The 24302-nt window shown below is 51.2% G+C and overlaps 1 pseudogene; it reads right to left on the bottom strand.

The window, feature by feature from the left end:
* LOC107160798 overlaps positions 1–22799 on the bottom strand; it is a 121109-nt pseudogene extending 98310 nt beyond the window's left edge.
* Between the last annotated feature and the right edge of the window lie 1503 nt (positions 22800–24302).

Below are 24302 nucleotides of genomic sequence, written 5' to 3'. Positions count from 1 at the left end.
AAAAAAAAAAAAAAAGAATGGCTGCCTGCGCTCCAGGTGAGATCACTCATGAAATAAAGTTGGCTATTAGGCTTATCTGTCTCTCCCACAGCACTCTCATTACATAATCACCTTTAAAAATATTACTATCATGGGCTGGGGATGTGGCTCAAGTGGTAGCACGCTCGCCTGGCATGCGGGCGGCCCGGGTTCGATCCTCAGCACCACATACAAACAAAGATGTTGTGTCCGCTGAGAACTAAAAAATAAATATTAAAAAAATTCTCTCTCTCTCACTCTTTAAAAAAATGTTACTATCTTGAAAGAAATTCCTTTAAGTAATTTTAGTTAAATGGGAAATTACAAGGACCAGTGGTCTTTGATTAAAAAAATGCTGTTACAAACTGACTCACCAGAAAGCCCTTTCTAAAATGATTTACAGTGCCTGAGATTCCACAACTCAGGCCTCAACTGTGGTTCAGGATTGGGGTGCTGCCACCTAAGCACGGAGAAGTCCCTAGCCATTAGGAGACTAAACCTGAAGGCAAGGGCTGTGGTTACCACTTACCCTGAAAACTGGGCTTTCTGAGGGTTTTGACACAGAGAAAACCCACATCAGGTCCACTGCCAGATCTTGCTTCTCCTGGGAAATGTACAGTAGTTGCAGGTGCAGAGACAACCCCCAAAATTAGAAGCAAATTAGCTCAGCTCAAAGCTCGAGCCCCTCAGGTTCACAGAGGAAGCCCTGAAGGCTTGTAGGACCTCATCTCTCTACCACAGAGGAGAAAGCAGAGAGCACACAGAACGAGAGGGTGGAACTCTTTTATTTATTTATTTTTAATCTGAATTGTTTAAACATCCTTTGCTTTTGAAAAGGTCAATATTTAGAATCACAGATCTGGAAACGTGATGAAGAAAGCAATTTCTAAATACGAACATATGCAGCTTCCTATTAAAGGTTGAAAACCCACTACAAATAAACTATAAATAACAGAAGAGAAGTAGAGGAGGGGGCAGGGCAAGAGGAGGGAGGAAGGGGGAGGCAAGGTGGACTGCAGTGGAGAGAACGATCTTCCTTGCTTGTGGGATTATTTCAAAACCAAGTCCACTGTTGTGTTCAACTCTAATGCACTAATTAAAAATTAAGATTTGAAACCTCAAAGCAAAACCCAAACCATGTTCTTCCTTGATTTCCACCTGCATTTCTCACAGGGATCTGCAAACCTGGAAGTGCCACAGCCCCTGTGGCAGGTGCTAGGGGATTCCTCAAAGGCCAACCCATGCAGCATATGTGTGCAGGCAAAGGGACCCCAAGAACATTGCTGCAGATTGCCCTGAATCTGCTGAATTAAACACTTGCCCAGGCTGAAGTCTTGCATGCCAAATGTATGGGCAGAGAAGACAAAGGACAAAGACACAGTGTTCAGTTCCCGTAGGCCTCAGTATGACCTCGCACCTCCCCACCTCTTTAACCAGGCTTTCCCAAGATTCCCAGTCACAACTGGGCACCAATCATCAGGTCTAGCTGAGGGCAGTTTTTTGTTTGTTTTGTTTTAATTTTTAAAAAAATATAGTTTTAGATGGACAGCATACATTTATTTTATTTATTTCTATGTGGTGCTGAGGATGGAACCCAGTGCCTCACACATCCTAGCCAAGTACTCTGCCACAGAGCTACAGCCCCAATCCCCTGAGAGTGGATTTTATGACGGCCTCAGGTAATCATTTCAGAACTTTAGCAGCTCCAATGTTCACACAGGTGATTTTCGTAAAGGTGCACTTCAGGGTCTAGCCCCTGGATGGCCACACCTTCCGATTTGGCCAGCCTGGGCATCTGCAAATGGCCACACTGGAAGCCTCTGCTCCGCATGCTAGAGTGATGTTGGACACCCTGGGTGGCTTAAAGACCTATCCTCTGTGGCCCGAAGGCCAAAATACTGAGCCGGTGCCCAGGCCATGATTTAGGTCACCTCCAGGTGTCTTCCTGTGCCCTCCCAGCTTCAGTGATCCCCGGGAAGCTCAAAGCCTTTTGCCTCTCAGCTGCCTGGCTCCAGCTTTCTCCTCTGTCATCACAGGGCCCCTGTGTGTCCTCTTCACCCAGTCAGCCCCTCATAAAGACATGGTCACCCTGCATAGGGGCACTCCCTGCAGCAGTGTGACCTCATCTTGACTAACTCTGAAACAACAGGATTGATTTTAAATCTGTTTGTATCCTGTCCTCGGGGACAGAGTGTCTACCTACCTTTTGGCAAAGACAACAATCCCAGAACTCCACCCCTGGCCCAAGAATGAACGTCCTTTCCAGGTCCACATCCAGGCCCATCACCCTCATAGTGCCATTCAGCCTTGCACTTGATAAGTCTCAAAGTCAATGTCAGACAGACAACTTGATCTGGTTTGGGGGTCTCCAGAGAGGAGGTCTGGGGAGCTTGTGGTCAGGGACCAGAGGCCAAGGGTGGGCACCGAGGGGCTACTTCCACTGAGAACCCCTTCTATTCCTTCCTGGGTTGTGGTCCCAGGGACTGAACCCAGGGGTGCCTACCTACCGACCGTCCCAGCCCTTTAGAGACAGGGCCTTGCTGAGTTGCTGAGGCTGGCCTCCACCTGGCAAGCCTCCTGCTTCAGCCTCCTGAGGCACTGGGATGACAGACACACCCCACCACATCAGGCTCCTTCGGACATTCTAAGCCATCCCCCGCCCCATCGAACGCCTACGGGGCATCGCCTTCCCAGATGGCTCCCCGATGGGCGCCTCCCCACCTCTTCTGATGGGAAGCAGGCGGCAAAGGAGCTGAGCGAGCGTGGCCACGTCTCAGGGGCGAAGAGTGGGCAGCGCAGGAGTGGCGGGGGGAAGTGGCCGCGACCCAGGGGCGGGGGAGTGAGCAGTGTTTGAATGGGGGCGTGGCTACGCTCCAGGGACAGGGTGTGGGCGGAGCGTGGGCGGTGCAGGAGGGGGGCCGGGTGAGCGTGGCTACGCCTCTGGGGAGAGGCGTGGGCGGGGCGTGGGCGGAGCCAGGACCCCGCTGTGCAAGTGTATCTGCAAGCAGGACGCTGCAGCCTCCGGCTTTGAGGCGAAGGCAGAGCCCCCAGGAACCGCGAGGAGGCGACAGCGCATCTCCGCTGCGGGTTTCGTGAGGCCAAGACGACCCAGCAAAGGTCCAAACCTCATCCCTGCTGGCAGCTGGACTCCTCTAGGGAGGGCGCGTCTGTTCCCCCGCCCGGTGGCCTGCGCTGCCGCTGCGGGACGCCCCAGACCTCCGTGGGCCCCTGCCGGTCCCGCTGGGCTTGGGGCCACCGCGGAGCCTCTGGTTTGCAGGGACGCTGCCCAGGGGACAGGTCACTTCAGGGGTCTCCCCGGTCACCTAGAAGAATGCATTGGAGTCGGGTGGGGTGCACGAAAGCCCCGGGACCCTGGCAGCTTGTTGCTACCGCCACCGAGTCCTGAGTGCGACAAGTTCCCGCTTAGGGTGAAGAGTGCAGGTGGCCTGCGGCCAGAGCTGCCCCAAGGCTGCCTAGAGCGTGTGTCATGGGTTTGGGATTCGCCCCTGGGATTGGGACAAAACTGAACCCAGGGGCGCTGGCCACTGCTCCACGACCCAGCCCTTTGACTTTTAAGACAGGGTCTTGCTAAGTTCAGAGGCTGGCCTCAAATTTGCCATCCTCCAGCCTCAGCCTCCAGCCTGGGATGACAGGCGCCCGGCTCAGTTCTGGGGTTCTCCAATGTCTGGGAAAGTCGGAAAGGGGTCCGCAAGGGACAATAATGGTGGCCCTAGAGGCTGAGTCTGTTGCAGGCAGGGGTGGGATCTGGAAGCCTGCTTGGTTGTCACTGCGCTCCCGCCCCAACCCCTGCTGAAGTCCCTCTGGTCCTTGGGTGAGTCTGATGTAGGAGCCTAGCCCTAGGGGTCCCCTTGAGCGTCCCCAGAGCCACATCTGCCCTGCATCCCCTGTGTTCCGCATGGTGTCCTGCGACGTCCCTCCCCAGGGCTGCTGGTGTCCCCATTAATCACATGAGGTTGACAGCGCAGACCTGTGCGCTGGTGGCATGATGGTGGCGGTGACAGCAGGTGATGGAGAGGACAATCGGTGGGTGCCAATTGGCCCATCTTACCGCGCCGCCTGTTGATTACCGCCTATCGCCGTGATGAGGGCAACAAAGGCCTCCTGCACCAGGCTGCAGGCCCGCTGTCTTCCAAGTGGGAGGTGGCAGTTTGGTGAATCGCCCTGGGGAGGGGAGAAGGCACAGTGCTGACAAATGGGTAAGCAGGGAGAGGGGTAGCCACTGCCCTCTGTCCCTGGCTCTGCTTTCCTGAGGCCTGGGACCAAGGGAGGCCACTGCTCCCTCCCCTCAGTGCAGCCCTAGGACAGCAGCCCTGGGTCTTTCTCCCAGTGGGTACACTGGGTGGAGCCAGTAATTTCACCTGGTCTGATCCTATGGGCTCTGAGGCCCTCTGCAGACCTTGGGTTCTTATCCCCCAAATGGAGATTTTTCTTCTAAGCCCAGTGTCTGGGAGGGGATGTTGGAACCGGCCGGGTGGGGGGGGTCTCCTTGTTGACAGACTGCCAAGTCCTCTTCCTGGAGGGACCCAGATTGGGGGAACCTCTCCATCCGGGCTGCTTGGGTGGCTGATCACACATCACCTCCCAGGTCCACGGGATATGGTCACACACCTCCAGCGATAGTAGACGGAGGCCCATCTTACAGATGGGGAAACTGAGGCTCAAAAACAGAAAGGAGCCTGGCTTGGTTGCAAATACCTGTCATCCCAGCATTTTGGGAGGCTGAGGGGGGAGGATTGAAATGTGGAGGCCAGCCTCAGCAACTTAGAGAGGTCCTGAGCAACTCAGAGAGACCCTGGCTCTAAATAAAATATATAAAGGGTTGGGGACGGGGTCAGTGGGTAAGGGACCCAGGGTTCAGTTCGTGGTGCTAAAAAAAAGCCCTTCCTGTCCTGGGTTTTCACTCCCACAGGGGCCCCTGGGATCCGGCAGGAAGCTGGGATTGATGGGCCACCCAATCCTGCACTGGGAGGCACCCCAGAGCCTGAGCCCAGCTGTGACCAATTCAAACACTTCAGGGGACCATTCACCCCCCCCCCCCCCCTTCACCACATTTTTCAGGCTGGAGCTGAAATAGCACAAAAAATGGGAGTGCTGTCATGGCCGCTAGATGGCGTGTCAGCGCAATAAGATGTGACAAATATCCTGCTCTGCCTGGAGTGTCCCTTTCATAATGGAAGGAGAGACTTCTCCCCATGGGCGAGGGGTCATTGGAAAAACTGCCTCTGGGAGATGAATGTGACCATCAGGCCCTGTGGCTGGGGAGTCAGAGGAGATCCAGGCCACCCAACCTGCCTACCCAGGGCCATCTCTGCCCAGAGCCAGTTGGCCACCTGAGGAGCAGGAACAGAAGACTACACACCCCTCTGACCACCAGGGCACCTCTGTCCCAACCCACAGCTGGGGCCTTCTGTCACTGCGGCCTTTCGTCTGTTCCTGGGAAAGGTTGGAGCCTGGGTCAGAGGAGGGGTCAGGCCAAAACCTGCCCTTAGAGGTCAGATCTGAAGATGTGCAGGGACCTTCAAATACCCAGGACTCAAGTGAGACCAGTTCCATGCACCAAGGGAGGGGGTGCAGCCCAGGGCGCTCTGGGCTCTCACTGCCACTCAGCTTCCATCTTTTTGGGGTGGTATCAGGGATGGAACCCAGGGTCACTCAACCCTGGGCCCCATCCCCAGCCCTATTTTATATTATATTTAGAGACGAGGTCTCCTTGAGTTGCTTAGGACCTACCTAAATTGTTGAGGCTGGCCTCCAATTGCGATCCTCCTGCCTCAGCCTCCAGAGCTGCTGGGATGACAGGACACCCCACTGCACATGCCTTCTTGGAACTTTTGACCACCATGTGAGGCCCTGGGTTCAATGCCCAGTGCCACAAGGGGGAAACTTAGAATTTTAGAACAGTTTCAGATTTGCAGAGCAGTGTGATGGTGGCAGTGCCTTCCTGTGTGTCACCCATCATCTTTTGAATTTGGCACCCAGTCACCACCTGCACCCACCGCCTTCCGTTTTACCTGATGCTCCTTTTTCTGTCCTAAAATCCCAGCCATGGACCTTGATGTCCCATCTCTAAAGGCTTCTCTGGGCTGTGACCTTTTCTTCGATGGCCCTTGTTCTTGGTGACCTCAACAGTTTGGGGGAGGACTGGTCAGGTGCTCTGCTCGTGTCCCTCAGCTGAGCTCATGGCCTGACCGGGACCCTGGGTGTGGGGAGTCCACCGTACCCATGTATCTGCCAAGGCACTTGCTGTGGACGCATCCAGTTGGCATTGACCACCACCTCCTGGCTGGTTCGAGGGGACGCTTCAGACCCACATGGTCCCTCTTATCCTGTCCTCCTGTTGTCCTGGACTGCACATTTACCTCATTGACTTGGAACCCACAGGTGGCCGAGCCCAGCCCCCTGTATTGACTAAGTTCCTCTGATATCAGTGTGACTCACGTCACTGCTCACTGGGTGACACCCAGAATGACTCTCTCTGGTTGCTCAGGCTGGTCCAGCTGGGCCATTGAGAGCCTTCTGTTGGCTCCTGGTCCCTTCAGCTTATCCCCATCACTGACCATCTCAGAGTTAGAGGGCCACTGAGTGAGTGGGAGGGGGCAGCCCCTGACAGCTGGCCATTCCAGAAGGTTCCTTACCAATAGGCCAAGCACAGTGTGCATGAGCACACAGAGGCATCCCCCACATGGGCAGGACTTCAGCAGCCAGGGTGTGGGGACATGGGATGGAGTGGATGAGGAGATTGTGGGCAGAGATGGAGGTAAAGCTCAGGATTCACCCTGGCCCCCACTATCCCCTGTGACAAATGAGCTTGTCCCAGGGCTTGACCTGAGAGAAATCCCAACAGTGCATAGTGGGGGACATGGAGGCACCCTTCCTGGGGACAGTGCCCAGAACCCACACCTTTAGCCTTGATCCCAAGCCATGTGAAGAAATATATATAACAAGAGTAGATAATTAAGATATGGCCAGCTGGGTATGGTGGCACACACCCTGTCATCCCAGTGGCTTGGGAGGCTAAGGCAGGAGGATCTCGGTTTGGAGGCCAGCCTCTGCAACTCAGCAAGGCCCTGAGCAACTCAGTGAGACCCTGTCTCTTTATAAAAATGTCCTTGGGTTTAATCCCAATTATTCCTTGCTCCTAAAAAAAAAAAATTAAAGAGGGAGAGAGAGGGAGGGAGGGAGGGAGATAGAGGGGGTAGGGGTGGTGTCGTCCAAATAACATTTAAGATTTTATTTAAAAACACCTCAGGGGAGGGAGGATTCCACCAAAGCAATCCCAAAATTTATGATTTAAAACAAAAAAAAAGCTCTTTAGACAGAACTAACCACACTGCAGAGCTCAAGGGAGAGGGGAGGCCAGGCCCAGGACGTGTACGCTGCCTTCGTGGGGACACAGTCTCCATGGAGTACTGGCCGGGTCCCTTCATGGACTTGTCCTGCTGGTCAGCCAGAATCTTGGCCGAGGATTTGGTGTCATTAACAGCTTGCTGCTCTCCTCTATGGGCTCTTGCTCAATGCTGTCCTTCCTGTTGATCTTGGCCAGCAAGTTGGCTGAAGTCACCAGCTGCACCAAGGACCTGCAGTGGACAGTTGGGCCAGAAGTCCAGCTGGGCCCAGAAGGAGTCCCCCTCAGGTCCACAGGCAGCAGGACTCTGCCAGCTGGGCCCCCTCCAGGCTCTGGCTGGTTGTTGTAGAGCCAGCAAAGGACAGAGCTTCCATGAGTGGGAGCATAACAGCCCCATCAGGGAGGCCACCAGTGTGACATAAGTTCTGGTCCTCACATCTTCACCCTAGTCTAGAAATTCCTCAAGCCGGGCACAGTGGCTTCCCAAGGGCTCTGGAGGCTGAGGCAGGAGGATGGCAAGTTGGAGGCCAGCCTTAGCAACTTTGTAAGGCCCTGAGCAACTCAGTTGAGACCCTGTCTCTGAATAAAATACAAAATAGGGCTGAGGATGGGGCTCATGGGTCAAGAGACCCTGAGTTGAATCCCTTTACCCTCATCTAAAAAAAAGAAAACAGGCATCATCACCCCCAAATGCCACAAAAAGCCTTCCATGAAGCTGTGTGGGGTGCAGTGTCCAAAGCTGCCCCATGTAGCCCGAAGCCTGATGCCAAGACACCCCACTTGGGAGCCCCAGGGAGATGTGTTTTCATATACGAATTCTCCTCTGCTGCACTCAGTCAAGGATCCCTTTTGGGGGCCCTGAGTTACAATGCTCAGGTTAATGAACTTTCCATCAAGTGCAGTTAGAATCTTCTCCCCAGGAAACCTGAGCAAGGAGGGTCAGAGCAGGACCAGCCTCGGCCTCAAAGCCATCAGCCTCTGCAGAATGGCAGACCCACCTCAGGTCCCAGCCCTCACCTTCCAAACCAGTGCCCCCTGTCATCAGATTGGAGCTGTTCCCAAAGAACTGGGATCTGAGGCCTGTCCTTGCCCAGAGCTGTGATGCGGGGCTGTCAAAACCAAGTTCAGAGACAGATCTGCTCTTGGCCACTCATAGAGGAGCTTAGGCTGCTGTGAAGCCTCAAGGCAACAGTGGATTCATGTTGAACTTACATTTTCAGGGTGTAAAGTGGTAATGGGCCCGAGAAGGACATAAAATTGGGGAAGAGCCAGGTGCAGTGGCACATGCCTGTCATCCCAGCAGCCAGGGAGGCTGAGGCAGGAGGATCACAAGTTGGAGGGCAGCCTCAGCAACCTAGCAAGGGCCTAAGCAACTCAGCCATGCCCTGTCTCTAAATAAAAAATAAAAGTGCTGGGCCGGGGCTCAGTGGTCAAGGCCCCCCAAGTTCAATCACTGGCATAAAAAAATAAATAAGTCCACAAAGGAATAAGGGAGACCCACTGCTTGGGGTAAAATTCGGCACCTTTCTGGGACCTCAAAGGAAGCAGATGCTGACCTCAGCAGGACCAGAGCACACAGCGTGGCCACGGCTTCTAAAGGGATTAAAGACACAGAGCGGCACAGTGGCGGTTGCTCAGAGCCGGGAGCATATCAGAGGCAGAGCCTCAACTCTGTCTTCTTTGGCTTCATCAACTGGCTCATCATGGACAGGATGTCTTGTCACCCCTGTAGGAGAGAAGACTTTCTAGGCAGCTACCAAAGCCCATCCTCCTGCCTCCTGTGGATCCCTGATGTCACTCTACTTGGAAGCCTGAGGTGGACAGGCCCAGCACAGCACCCCTGGGAAGGATGAGGGGCTCCTGAACTCAGAGGGATCCCCTCGAGGTTTCCCCTGACCTGCACAAATCTAGCAGAGTCGTGCATGGTGGCACGTGTCTTTAAAAATCCTGGCAATTTGAGAGGCTGAGACAGGAGGACCTTAAGTTGGAGGCCAGCCTCAGAAACTTAGTGAGGTCCTGAGCAACTCAGCAAGACCCTGTCTCTAAATAAAGTATAGAAAGGGCTGTGGATGGGACTCCATGGGTAAGCACCCCTGGGGTTTAAGCTTCAGTTTAAAAAAAAAAAAAAAAAAAAAAACTCCATCCAGGTAGGAAGAAATTGCAATCCTAAGAGTCTCTGGCCTCTCCTGGGCAAAGCTCCAAGGGACAAAAAGCAAAACCAGATTCCCAGCAGAAAGCCCATTCCTGGTTGGGAGGAGTAGGCCCCCTTCAGGATGAAGAGCAAACCTGACTCTCTGTCCAGCGGGGCCCAGAGCAGCGCCAGCTGGGAGCTGGAGGACTCGGTGCTCAGGGTCTACAGAGGCCGGAGCCTCTGTGAGGCTGTCTGAAGCCCTGTGAAGGCTCCCGCCAGGAACCCCCAGACCAGGGTGGAGAGCAGGCCCCAGCAGGCTGGCAGGCAGCCAGGTGTAGACAATGCCCAGAGATCAGCTGTGACGGCATCTGGACATTGGGACAAAGGGGCCGAAGCTCATGTTGTGCAAACTGCTGAGCCTCCCAGAGGGCCTCCAGGAGGACAGCACAGCCCTGACCACTGGTTCCTAGGGCCTTGGGCATGCGCTGGGCCAGGAGGGCCTGTCCCTGGTGCCTGGCATGGGCCACATCCAGGTCATGCAACGTCCCATCCTAGATGACCTCCTTCTTCTTGTGAATGTTGCCGTTGGGCAGGGCATGTCCTCCTTGGGCTCCAGAGTGAAATCCGTGGCCTAGGAGTCGCACCTGCCCTGCCTCTGCCAGCAGACCACGGGGCATTGGGACCACACAGTGCTCAGTGACAGAAAGGTCCTTGCTGCCCACCGAGGGCCCCCAACAGTGCCCTCCACCTGCGCCCTGCTGCCTGGTGCCACGCTGGGCTCCCAGACTGGCCCGTGCAACACCTGAGACTTTCTGGAAGATTCTCTCCCCTTTCTTTTCACTCCTGATAAAGGATCATCCAGGGGACTCACTGGAGCCAGGGGCCCGGCTCCTGTAGGTAGTGATTTATGGATGACACGAGGCCTTAGGCTCATCCATGAACCAGGGAGGTGCAGCCACCATGGAACACAGCATCAGATAGAGCAGGAGCCACGTGGTGCAGTCCCAAGGCTCAGGACTCAGGGAGGGACACCAGGGAGATAAAGAAAAATGGAAGATGCCACCTGGTGCAGCAGGAAGAGACAAAGGCTGTCTGGGTCCCTGCCCCCGTACAGGGTTTGGATTTTGCACACTCTGCTGAAGTCACAAGGAGAGGAAGAGAGAAAAGCCAAGTTGACTTAGGTCCAGGGACAGCTGCTGACCTTCCCCAACCCACCCCCACTGAGGAAAGTGATGCCCTGGTCACCCACGTTCCCCACTGGCAGACCCTCAGACGTGGTGCTGTCCCCAGGGAGCATACTTTCACAGCCCCGCTATTGGCCTTCATGTAGATGACCTCCCTGGCCTCAGCTCACTTCTTCTGCAGACTTTCAAAAATTCTGGGGTCCAGCTAAAACCAAAGAAAACCACACAAAGGGGGACTCAGATATCCAGGATGCACTTTCCAGTTACTTTTGTCCCCGAGGGAAGGCACCTTTTCGTAAGAGACCTGAGGGGTCAGGCACAGCGTGCCTGTGGTATGTGTGGCCAAAGGCTACACACCTGTCTTCCCAGGGACTCAGTATGTGGTGGCCAAAGGCTACACACCTGTCTTCCCAGGGACTCAGGAGGCTGAGGCAGGAGGATTGCCAAGTTGGAGGCCAGCCTCAGCAACGTATCAAGAGGAGACTCTCTCTCAAAACAATACAAAGCAAAATAAAAAGGGCAGGTTTCTGGCTCCCTGCTTAAGCACTCAGGGTTCAGTTCACAGGACTAAACACGAGAGAGAGAGAGAGAGAGAGAGAGAGAGAGAGACACCTGAGGTAGCCAGTGACCCTAGGATTGGGTGGGTATGTGGCAGGGTGCAAGAGCCTGGACTGGGGGGTTAGCACACCAGGAGGTGAACCTAAGTGTGACCATGTCTGCTTGCAGGGGACAAGAGAAGGTCACCACTTCTCCTTGCCTTGCCTTCAGGGTTGCATAGTGGCAGGAGCATTCTCACAGGAACCTGGCTGCCCACAGAGGGGACATGTGTCCATGGCCACACCCCATGGCATCCCCCAGAATCACCACTACAGCTCCAGTTCTTGGGTTGGGCTTCCTGCTTAGACACCTAAGGCTGCATTTGACGTGGCCTGTGATTCCAGCTCTCTGGGCCTTGGTCTCCTCCTCTATGCGACAGCACCCAGCACACACAGAGGAGTGCAGCTCAGAAGGGGAAACATAAGTTGGCATCCCCCAAAACTGTCTGGGTCAGGAGGCTAAGGAAAGAGGATCACCAAGGTGGAGGCTAGTCTAGACCACATAGCTAGGCCCTGGGGCTGGGGCAAAGCTCAGTGGCAGAGTGCTGGTTCACTATTGCCAGGGCCCTGGGTTCGAACCCCAGGAGCAGAAGAAAGCAAATCCTAGCACCCTCTGGCCCCTGGGGCTGTCCACACACATCTCGGGTGATGGTGCTCTATGGGGCCTTGCTCTTCCCCAAGGGTGTGCACTGGGCAAGGACTGCAGCCTCTGCAGGACCCGGCTGGCAGACAGGTCCTGAGGCTCAGCTTCCAGGGCAGCTGCAACAGATGGCCATCCTGTGGAAATACATCTGAGCTCTGTCCCAGACAGAGTCCAGAGTCAAAGGGGGGCGGCGGGGAACACGACACAGACTAACACCACTGCAGGGATCCCTCGGCAGGAAGTGGCCTCCAAAATGCCAATCCAGGAACAAAGTCAGTATGTGGTGGCCAAAGGCTAAGGGGAGGGAAAGCAGGTGGCCATTCAATGGGAAGTGGTCCCTTTGAAGGTCATGACAAAGTTCTAGAATTAAGATGGGGGGTATAAACTATGTCATGCATAAAAATCCTGTGAGCCACACACAGTTAAAATGGGTGGATCATGTTCACAACTGCACCCCAACAGAGATGCCAGGAGGTCACCAGGGCCCAGCCTCTCTGGCCTCCTTTGAGCACTGTGCCAAGAGAAACAGGGCTGGGGAGTCCCCAGGCCAAGATTCATAAGCCTCCTTCAAACTCAGACAATTCACAACTCCACACAACACACCTGAGGTCCTTCTGTCCCAATATCTCATCCATGTGGGAAAATGCCCAGATGGACTTGGGTTTGGGGGGAGCTAGGGGTACCAGGGATTTGACTCAGGGGCCCTGGACCACCAAGCCCCATCCCCAGTCCTGTTTGACATTTTATTTAGAGCCAGGGTCTCACTGAGTTGCTTAGGGCCTCACTTTGGCTGAGGCTGGCTTTGAACTCGTGATCCTCCTGCCTCAGCCTCCCGAGCTGCTGGTATCCAAGGTGCACCATCTTTTTTTTGGAAGACAATTTTCCTCTTCTTCATTAGGCTATTTTCTTTGAGAAGCTGGATGAAGCTGACTGATGGATGGCTCAAATTTCCACTGTGTTCCTGTGTCCTCTCTCCTACGTGGAAGAGGACAATTTTTCTCTTTTCACCTCAGGCACTTTTATACGGTTGATTTTCCAGATGAACTGGCTCAAGGTGTCATTCCTGAGAAGGGGCCAACTTCTCAGAACCTCATGAATCCAGGGTGGACAGGATGTGGTGAGGGATTAAAGAGAGAGAGAGAGAGAGGTTTGCGGAGCCAAGCTCCTGAGATGAAGGCCCCATGAAGAAACAGAAAAATGACCCTTGAAAGAAGTGACATTTTCATGGTCTTCATAAAGCAGTGGCCCAGAAACCACCTCAGAGAATCAAAGAACTATCAAATTATAAAAGAGGGAAAGATGGAGATATTCTATGGTGGATGGAGTGTGGTCCAGAGATGAGAAACTGAGGCCCAGAGAGCTCAGAGGACTCGCAGGGGTCACCCAGCACCAGAGGACTAGAAGTCATCCTGCCCCTCAGCCAGCACTGGATGCAGGACGACTGTGGAGCCTCTTTTTGAGCCTGAGGCCTTGATCTGGAAAACAGGGGAAATAAGATTCATGGCATCTGTGGACACGGGCACACAGCTGTGAGGAGCCACAGGTAAAATACCTCCCCAAGCCTGAAGCAGGGGACCTGGCTATGCAGCAGGGGACAGGTACAGAGCTAGTGTGAGTCAATCATAACATCAGTGGATGAGTAAAAACATATGAAAAAGAAAGAAAGAAGAAAACAAAATTATGACCACTTTGACTTTTTGGCGAGGTGAGGGGGCAGTATTGGGAATTGAACCTAGGGGTGACTTACACCTGAGCCCCGTCCCCAGCCTCATTTTTAATTTTATTTAGAGACAGGCTCTCCCTGAGCTGCACAGGGCCTTGACTAAGTTGATGAGGCTGGCCTCCACCTTGTGATCCTCCTGCCTCAGCCTCCTCAGTGGCTGCAATGACAAGTGTGCTCCACTGTGCCTGGCTGGCCAATGGTCATTATGTGGGGGATGAGATGGCAGAAGCAATTTCTTGACTTAACTACACAACTCCCAGGAGCAATGAGAAAAGGAAGAGCTACCTCATGAAGAGACCTATGTCAAAGCCCTCTACGAGGTGTCCCTTTATAATACATGGTGTTGTCCTGAGCGTCCCATATGGAATCAATAGTGCAGAGGCCAAGGAAAGAGGGATACAGAGGTCACACCACTTGCCTGGTACCACAGTGCTGAGGACAGGGCTCAGGACAGACTCCCCTTGAGCTGCTTGGTGCCCTTGGTTGTCTTGAGCCCTATGATCACATGGCTGATGGTCTTGTTGTAGCCGCCCATGGGGTTCTCGGTCTCACATGGCGTCAGCTCAGTCACCTGCCCCTAGTAGACCTCCTTGGCCTCCTTTATCCACAGCCCTGAGAGGGACGGCTGATGGGGACACGGTGAGAAGAAGGACCATCCTTCTCTTCACATCCATCTCCTTCCCACCAACAACCTTCTTACCTCAAACTGCCACAGCACAAGAACTGACAAGTCACCTTACAGTACAACCCAGAGACACCATCATGGGCAGAGAGCTACACTACAGGGAGCAGTGGCCCACGCCTGTCATCTCAGCTCGGGAGGCTGAGGCAGAAGGACAGCACACTGGAGGCCAGCCTCAGCAACCCAGTGAGGCCCTGATCAACTCAGTGAAACCCTGTCTCCAAATAAATTCAAAACAGGCTGGGAGATTGCTCCATGGTTAGGTGCCCCCGGTTCAATCTCTGGTGCTCCTCCTCAAAAAAAAAAAAAAAAAAAGAGATGAGGTGGTTGCTCTCCTGACAAATGAGGAGGCCACAGAGGACTTCTGCTGGCAAGTGGCCATCGGGCTCCCTGTGAGCTGATATGGAAATATCCCAAAGGCAGAGACACATGGCCACAGGATCAGACACTCAGGCCAATTCCCACTGTTCAAGGGGTACATTATCTTATCACACCATCCCTTGCCTTCTCTTCTCCAGAAACCCAACCAGGACAAGGACACTCAAAACTGGAAGCTAAGGGCAAGCTCTCCTCTGCCTGTGATCCACCTGAGAGCCTATAAATGGGGTTTTTGGAAAACACCCAAAAGAGAAGCCACATTCTATGTTTGATGAACCAAATTCCCAGCTCCTGAACCCCACGACAAACTTCCCAAACAAAGCGCAGAGCAGCTACGCACACCTTGAGTCCCAGCAGCTCCGGAGGCTGAGGCTGGAGGATCTTGGGTTAGAGGCCAGCCTCCACAACACTGAGGCCCTGAGCAACTCAGGGAGACTCTGTCTCTAAATAAAATGCAGAATAGTGCTGGGGATGGGGCTCATGGGTCGAGGGCCCCTGGGTTCAATCCCTGGTACAAAAAAAAAAAAAAAAAAAAAAAAAAANGTGTCAAAACCCTCAGAAAGCCCAGTTTTCAGGGTAAGTGGTAACCACAGCCCTTGCCTTCAGGTTTAGTCTCCTAATGGCTAGGGACTTCTCCGTGCTTAGGTGGCAGCACCCCAATCCTGAACCACAGTTGAGGCCTGAGTTGTGGAATCTCAGGCACTGTAAATCATTTTAGAAAGGGCTTTCTGGTGAGTCAGTTTGTAACAGCATTTTTTTAATCAAAGACCACTGGTCCTTGTAATTTCCCATTTAACTAAAATTACTTAAAGGAATTTCTTTCAAGATAGTAACATTTTTTTAAAGAGTGAGAGAGAGAGAATTTTTTTAATATTTATTTTTCAGTTATCGGAGGACACATCATCTTTTTGTATGTGGTGCTGAGGATCGAACCCAGGCCGCACGCATGCCAGGCGAGCGCGCTACCGCTTGAGCCACATCCCCAGCCCTTGAGCCACATCCCCAGCCCAATTTAAGTTCTTAAAAATATTAATATTCAGGTATTTGAAAGGTTGTGATATCTTACTGGTCACATTTTTTTTTGTTCTTTTTGGTACTAGGAATGGAATTCAGGGGCCCTCAACCCCTGAGCCCCATCCCCAGCCCCTTTTATATTTTATTTAGAGACAAGGTCTCACTGAGTTGCTCAGGGTCTGGCTAAATTGCTGAGGCTGGCCTCCAACTTGCTATCGTCCTGCCTCAGCCTCCTGAGCTGTTGGAATATGGTTCATATGTTTAATTAATGAGATAAATAAAATCACTGGCACATGTTTAAATAAGGAAAAGTAAGCCAGGCACCATAGCACACATCTGTAGCTATAGTTACTCAGCATACTGAGGCAAGAGGATGGTTTGAACCCAGGAGTTCCAGGACTGCCTGGGAAACAAAGTGAGACCCTGAAAAATAGGAAATGAAAAGGGAAAAGAAATGAAGAAAAAACAATAGAGAGAAAAATTTTAAATGTAAAACCTAGTTGTGATTGTACACACATATAATCCCAGCAGCTCAGGAGGCTGAGGCAGGAGGATTGAAAGTTGGAGGCCAGCCTCGGCAATTCGGGGAGACCCTGTTTCTAAATAAAATACAAAAAAGGCTGGGGATGGGGCTCAGGGGTGAAGTGCCCCTGGGTTCAATCCCTTGTACCAAAAAATAAAAATAAAAAGCCTAAATTCAATGTGACACAAAGCTTAGCTTCTGGACACATTTCAGAATTAGAACTCTTCAGTTTACCTTAGTGACACACAGGGGCTGGGGCTGGCTCAGCAGCCATGAGAGAGAGAGAGAGAGAGAGCCCATAGTTGAGTGCTTACAGGGACCTGCTGGGGAATATCAAGAGGCAGAGCCAGTCCCCCAGAGAGGCACCGCAGGAAGACAGAGTGTCAGTCACCAGGAAATCAGATGGCTGTGGGGGGTGAAACAGGGTCCCATGACATCTCCCCACTTCCAAATGCTGTACCTTCCCACTGCATTTTCTTTCCTTCTGCATTAAATCAAAAGCTCCCCAAGACTTCTTAGTCTTTTTATTTATTTATTATTTATTTGGGTACCAGGGATGGAACCCAGGGGCCCTTGACCACTGAGCCCTGTCCCCAGCTCTTTTTATATTTTATTTAGAGACAGAGTCTTGCTGAGTTTCTCAGGGCCTCACTAAGTTGCTGAGGCTAGCCTCCAACTTGTGATCTTCCTACCTCAGCCTCCCAAGCTGCTGGGATGGCTGGCTGCTCTTTCCTGTCTTGTCAACAGCATCAAAAGAACATGAGCAGTCCAATCAACACATCACAGAAGCATTTTTAAGATGAAAGGATTCAAAGCACCGGAGAAGTAACAGCCATCTGTCACTCCAACGGGACACTCACTGATAGCCCTGTGAAAGCACTCCATCAGCACCTCTGTGTTCTTGATCTCCATGGAGTAAACTTTGCTCCCCACCATGGGGCAGAAAGGCAATTTACTCCCCAGCTCCTGAGCAATTGCAAGGGCCAGGGCTGTCTACAGAGGCAAGAAAAGAAAGGTTTTCATTTCACAGTCTTGAAAACATAATTCAAAGACATCTATAAAAATTTATTCAAGAGGCTGAACATGGTGTCGCACACTTGTGATCCCTGAGACTCAGGAGGCTGAGGCAGAAGGATGGCAAGGTGGAGGTCAGCCTCAGCCACTTAGCAAGGCCCTGAGCAACTCAGTGAGACCTTCTCTCTAAATAAAATATATAAGGGTTGGGGATGGGGCTCAGGGGTTAAGCACCCCTGAGTTCAATCCCTGGGTCCAAAAAAAATAACACTAACAAATCAGGAATGATTTATTACATGACCTTCATTTTATGTTAAAAGTCCAGAAAATAGTGGATGATATGTGAGGCCAAATCTGAAAATGGTGGGTTGGTCTGCACAAGCTCCCCCTGACCGTGCCCTGTGGTCAACTATAAATTGATGCTCAGTAACCTGACTTAGGTTGGCAGATGCTAAAGAGAACCAGATGGAACAGACGTCTCGTCAAATACCAAATTATGGAAAGCAAATGCTCTCAAGTGGGCCCAGGACTGGGAAATGCCATGGCCTCTGAGTGCCATTTCATCCTTTCTCATCTCTGAAATGAGAATGAGGTCAGACACCAGGTGTGCAGGTCATGCAGTGCCTCCTGAGTTGCTGAGGCCCTCACTAAGTTGCTGAGGCTGGCGTCCAACTTTTGATCCTCCTGCCTCAGCCTCCCAAGCTGCTGGGACAAGGCCAACTGGAGCTATGTCCTCAAAGATGGCCCAGGGAAGGCTCCTCTTAGATTTTCTTTTTAATACCCTTTTGGGAACACCTCTGAGCAGCTGACCTGGGGGATGATCAGTGAACACTGTGGGGCAAAATCCACTAGCCCGTGGGGCAGAGGCTGGTTCTAGTTCTGGTATTCTCCTGTTTTCCAGTGTGGTCTTGGGCACACAGCAGTGCTGATGCTGCATGGCCTCACCTGGTGAATTAAAATACTGTTTAGATTACAAGGAGCCAACGACCTGCCCACAGGATGGTTTGGTTGGGACCACGTAGTCTTAGATGTGCCTTTTTTGTGGGGGGATGGAAACCAGGGGCACTCAACCCCTGAGCCCCATCCCCAGCCTTATTGGGTATTTTATTTAGAGACAGGGTCTCCCTGAGTTGCTGAGGGCCTTTCTTTTGCTGAGGCTGGCCTCAAACTTGCTATCCTCTTCCTCAGCCTCCTGAGCCAACAACTGGGATTAAAGGCATGTGCCACCATGCCTGGCTCTTGCCATTTTTTGATCCCTAGGAACTTTCGTGTAGAAATCCAGGTATTTGGCTTCTTTTGAGAAACCAGGTCTGGACCTCATGGCCCTCTTTTAGTGAAAGGGCACCACATCCTTGGGCTTGAGCCAGTCACTTTGCTTACCTCGCTGCCCGAATGCTTAGGCATCTGAGTTGGCAAGCCCAAAGCAAGTGTTCTAATAGCAAAGGAAAATGTTTAAAACAGAACACGGAGGGATGCGATTCCAACACCATGAGGCCTAGGGGAGGCCACAGGCGGCTCTGCCCACATGTTTTATTTTGCTGGTTCTGGGAATGGAACTCAGAGCCTTGTATGTGCCAGGCAGCTGCTCCACCACTGAGCCCCAGGCCCAGCATTTCTATTTAGAGACAGGGTTTCACTGAGCTGCTGAGGCTGGCCTCCACCTTGAGATCCTCCTGCCTTAGCCTCCTGAGTTGCTGGGTTTACAGGTGTGAGCCATTGTGCCTGGTTTTCATGTCCACCTTCTACCCAGAATGTCTCTTCCCTGTTCTTTCACAGCCCCCAACTCCCCATTCTCAGTTTCCAGTGTGAAAACAGTGACCACGTCCCACTGAACAGCATCCCTGCCTCTCTCCACCTAATACTGAAGGGGTGACCATGACCCTTCCATTCACATAGGATCAATACTTGGTTAAGAATGGCTCCATGTCTGTCCAGCTTTCTCCCATTAAAAGCTCATGGATTGGGGCTGGGATGTGGCTCAAGCCGTATTGCGCTCGCCTGGCGTGCGTGCGGCCCAGGTTCGATCCTCAGCACCACATACAAACAAAGATGTTGTGTCTGCCGAAAACTAATAAATAAGTATTAAAAAAATTAAAAAAAAAAAAAAGCTCATGGAAGGGGCTGGGCTGGGGCTGGGGCTCAGTGTTGTAGCACTCGCCTAGCATGTGCAGGGCCCAGGGTTTCATCTTCAGCATCACATAATAATAAATAAATAAAACAATGGTATTGTGTCCAACTACAACTAAAAAAATATAATATTATTAAAAAAACTCACCTAAGAAAGCCACATATAACTACCCTTTCCTATGGAGCTCTATAGATCTCACTGATCTTTCCATAGCCTGTCATCTTGAAAGTCTAACTTGTATTTTTTTTTTAATATTTTAATATTATCAGGCCTCCCAGCTGATCTATCATTACCCACCAAGACACATCCCAGACCTTTATGTTGTTTATTTTTGAACAGGGTTGCATTATTTATATTTATTTATTTTTTCTTTGAAACAAGTTTAATTTTGTTCCAGTCCTAAATTAGGGGAAGATATTAAATCTTAAAAAATGCTCAAAAATCAAGCCATTATAAAGTTAAGCACCCCTCCCCTTAGCAATAAATATTGAACTGATATAGGTGACTGAACTGATATAACTGATTTAGTTGTAGATGGACATAACACAATGCCTTTATCTTTATGTGGTTCTGAGGATCGAACTGGGTCCTGCCCATGCTAGGTGAGTGCTCTACTGCTGAGCCACAATCCCAGCCCACTAACTTGTATTTCATGGATTAAGAAACTTAGCTGTGTGTGGGGGGGTTGCGTGCCTGTCATCCCAGCAGCTTGGGAGGTTGAGGCGGGAGGAAGGCTAATTGGAGGCCAGCCTCAGCAACTTAGCAAGGCCCTGAGCAACTCAGCAAGACAATGTCTCTAAATAAAATACAAAAAGGGCTAGGGACAGGGCTTAGGGGTTAAGCGCCACTGGGTTTGATCCCTGGTAGCCAAAAAAAAAAAAAAGAAAAAAAGGATTTCTCAGTCTTTCTTCTGTTTTTTGGGGACAGCCTTGCACTGCAGGTTGCTTGGCAGCATCACTGGCCTCTAACACTAGATGCCAGGAGTCCCCCCACCACGTTTTGAAAACCACAAGAGATGACTCTCCAGATACTGGCAAATATCTCCTGGGGGGCAAAACCAGCCCAGGTTGAAAATTGCTGCACAGCTGATCTCACTTGGCTGGACTTCCAGAAAGAACACACAGAGAACAGGAAAAGCCCACAGCTCAGGGGTTCAGAGCTGGCGAGTGTCCAAACCAACGACACCAAACAGTGAGACTCAGAAAGCCCTGTGGTCATCAAGAAAGGGAAATCAGGGGAGGGAGCCCTATCCAAAAGTACCTCCAAAACATCCAGAAAGAAAGGTTCCAACCCTGAAAATCAGACTTCTTAAGAGAAACACTGGAAGACAAAAAGTACCAAATAACACTGAGAGAAACAGCACTGAAGGAAACAACTATCATGCTGGTGCAATGGCACAGGCCTATCATCCCAGTGGCTCCAGAGGCTGAGGCAGGAGGATCACGAGTTGGAGGCCAGCCTCAGAAAAAGTGAAGCCCTAAGCAACTAAGTGAGACCCTGTCTCTACATAAAATGTAAAAATAGCTGAAGATGGGGCTGAGGAGTCGAGAGCTCCTGGGTTCAATTCTTGGGGTTCAATTCTTGGTAACCCCCCCCCACAAAAAAAAATCGAAGATGACTTGGACAAGTTAATGTTGCTGTAAGTGCACACTGTATGGCATTCCAGTCTCAAAAAACTTCCCCCAGACAGAGGACTTCTTCATCCACCATCAGACACCACACAACACACCCTGACAACTCCATATATACAACTTCAAAATTAAAAATCAAGCTTTTATTTCACAGTTGATTGTGTTTCTGCTTCTGAAAGGTCAAGAGCCTGCCCCAGGCCTCCCAACTGATCAATCAATACCCACCAAGATGCAGCCCAGAACTTTAGGGTGTTTATTTTTGAACAGGGTCACATTAAGTCACTTAGAGCCTGGTGAAACTGCTGAGGCTGGCCTCCAACATGTGATCCTCCTGTCTCAGCCTCCAGAGTCACTGAGATGACAGGCAGGAGCCACCACACCTGGTAACAGCCCACTTCTTTACATACAAGAGTGCAGGCTCCTACTCACTTATGCCAAGAGGCCCTTCCAGAGAACAAGCCATGCCCAGACCAGGAGCTCTGGGAAGCCAGAGGATCTGGTCAATCCCCTTGCAGATCCCAACAAGCTGCCCTGTGTGTCCTCTTTTGTCCCCTGGAAAGCCTGATTCCAGGGGAATTATCAAACTTTCTGCCCAATTCCAACATTTCAAATCAGTCAGCAGGGGCTGGGGATGTGGCTCAAGCAGTAGTACGCTTGTCTGACATGCGTGTGGCCCAGGTTCAATCCAAAGCACCACATACATCTCTCTCTCTCTCTCTCTCTCTCTCTCTCTCTCTCTCAAAATAAATAAATAAATAAATAAAATCAGTCAGCAGTTTTAAGCTCAGCACTCAACTGAGCCATTTTGTGCCATCAGGAGACTTCCTGTTTCTCTGCCTGGAAAACACTAGAAGCCCCTTTAAAATCCAAAGCACATTTCTGGTATTTGTCAATCATGCTCCTAGCCAAAATAGTGGTGGGCAAAGTTCGCATTCGAAAAAATACTGTCTGACTCATTTTTCCCCCTCCAATAATGTGCCACAGAAGATTTTTAAATATTTTTTTAAATTGTGCATGGACATAATATCTTTGTTTTAATTTTTTAATATTTATTTTTTAGTTGTAGTTGGACACAATACCTTTATTTCACTTCTTTATTTTTATGTGGTGCTGAGGATCGAACCCAGGGTCCCACATGTGCAAGGCGAGTGCTCTACCGCTGAGCCACAGCCACAGCCTGTCACAAAATTTTAGGAGGCCCTGGACCAACAGAAATGGATTTTCAGCTAGGCGCAGTGGTGAAAACCTATAATCCTACTGCTCAGGAGGCTGAGGCAGGAGGATCACGAGTTGGAGGCCAGCCTCAGCAACTTAGCAAGGCCCTCAGCAACTTTAGCGAGACCCTGGCTCTAAATAAAATACAAAAAATGGATGTGGCTCAGTGGTTGAGTGCCCCCAAGTTCATTCACTGGTTAAAAAATAAGAAAAGAAAAGAAAAAGAGATGCATTTCCCAAGCAAAGAAGACTTGAAAGAGCTCAAGGACCATCCCAGCGACCAGACCCCTCAGAGGACTTTCCTCCCCCTCTGGCCAGGATGATTTTCATTTTAGAATCATGAGTTTGGGATCAGATTCCTTTCTTAAACACACATGTGACCCACGTCGCTAAACAAAGACTAGTTAAGATGTATATTCCATTTGGCTTCTACGTGAGGATTGTCCTCTTGGGCAGCAGAAATCAATGAGAACACAAGGACCTTTCCAGTTCCCAGAGGTCCCACCCACAGCACAGTTCTTCCTGCCATCTTCTTGCTTTCAATTAACTCTTCTATGACATCACCTGCCTGCAGACAGAGGGAATAAATAGTCACTATTACTGTGTTTCAGTGGGGAAAAAAATGCAGTCCCTGGTCCAAACGATTCACAGACTGGTCCAACCAACCCTGGGCACCAGCACCTTCCAGGCACTGCTCTGGATGGCCCGACAGTGGAGGTGAGAGAGAAAAGTCTGCTGGGCACAGTGGCCCACACCTGTGATCGCAGGGACTTGAGAAGCTGAGGCAGGAGGATGTCAGTTCAAAACCAGCCTCAGCCAAAGTGAGATCCTGAGCAACTCAGAGAGACCCTGTCTGTAAATAAACTGCAAAATAGGACTGGAGAGGGGCTCAGGGATAGAGGCTTCCCCAAGTTCAATCCCTGGCACCCCCACCCCCCAAAAAGAGACATAAACAAGAAACCAGAGGCTTTTCTTTGGCCTTTTCTGTTAATAGGAGGCTCCAAGGCCACAGTCACAAGCTCATATAAATTGCAGGTTTCTGTAGATGCTCAGCCTTCAGGGAGACCATGGGCCATGACTCTATGGTCCAGCAACTTAGAGTGCACACCCCCAGCTGTCTTTACTAAACTGGGTGGCCAATGAATGGGCCATTTTTTTCTGAATAATTATAAAATAATAATAATAATAATAATAATAATAATAATAATAATAATAAAAAAAAAAATACCGTAAGTGCTGGGACTTGTTACAGTTTCCACTTAACAAAAGTAGACTTGACTGGTAAAAGGATGGTTGGTCTGGGCGTGGTGGCACAGGCCTTCATCCCAGGTCACCTGGAGGCTGTGGCAGGAGGACTGCAAGGTGGAGAACAGCCTCAGCAGCTCAGCAAGACCCTGTCTCAGAATAAACACAAAAAGGGCTGCAGTGTGCCTCCGCGGGCAGCGCCCCTGGGTCAACTCCGGGCACCAAACTGAAACTGAGTCAGGTGAACGCTAGGACGGTCCCCATGCCCCCACGCCCACGGGGCCTGCCTGTCGCCCCTTGCCACAGTCTGGCTGGGCACACAATCACGAGCCACCACACAGCTTGTAGATTCAAACAGCAACTCTTTATTCCCGAACTCACACCAGCCGTCTACAATCACGTTCTGGGGAAATCCACGTTCTCTGCCCAAATCCACGTTCTCTGCCCAAATCCACCTCCACTGGGCTTCTGTCTCCCAAAATATACTGTCTGAATCCCGTGAGAACTCAGGCAGCAGGATACGCCCTATTCCCAGCAGGAATAATCTTAAACCTTAAACCTGGAACCTAAACTGGGAACTCCCTAAACACGATTATCTTAAACCAGGAACACCCTAATCCGCCTTGGTCCTTGAGCAAGGTCACCTACATTCAATGTCACTGCAACATGGGGTACGCTGGCAAGGAAATTGTCATACCTACTTGGCTAATGGCTCCCAGCATCTCCCCCCTTCTGATTAATTAAACAAGCAATGTGGCTTAAGGACCGTGCCTGGTAGGTTGTCCAATTCAACATATGGTTCTTACCCGTC

This window comes from Marmota marmota, unplaced genomic scaffold (assembly GCF_001458135.2).
Source record: "Marmota marmota marmota unplaced genomic scaffold, marMar, whole genome shotgun sequence".
NCBI classification, from domain to species: domain Eukaryota; kingdom Metazoa; phylum Chordata; class Mammalia; order Rodentia; family Sciuridae; genus Marmota; species Marmota marmota.
This window is presented reverse-complemented; position numbering and strand designations above follow the sequence as displayed.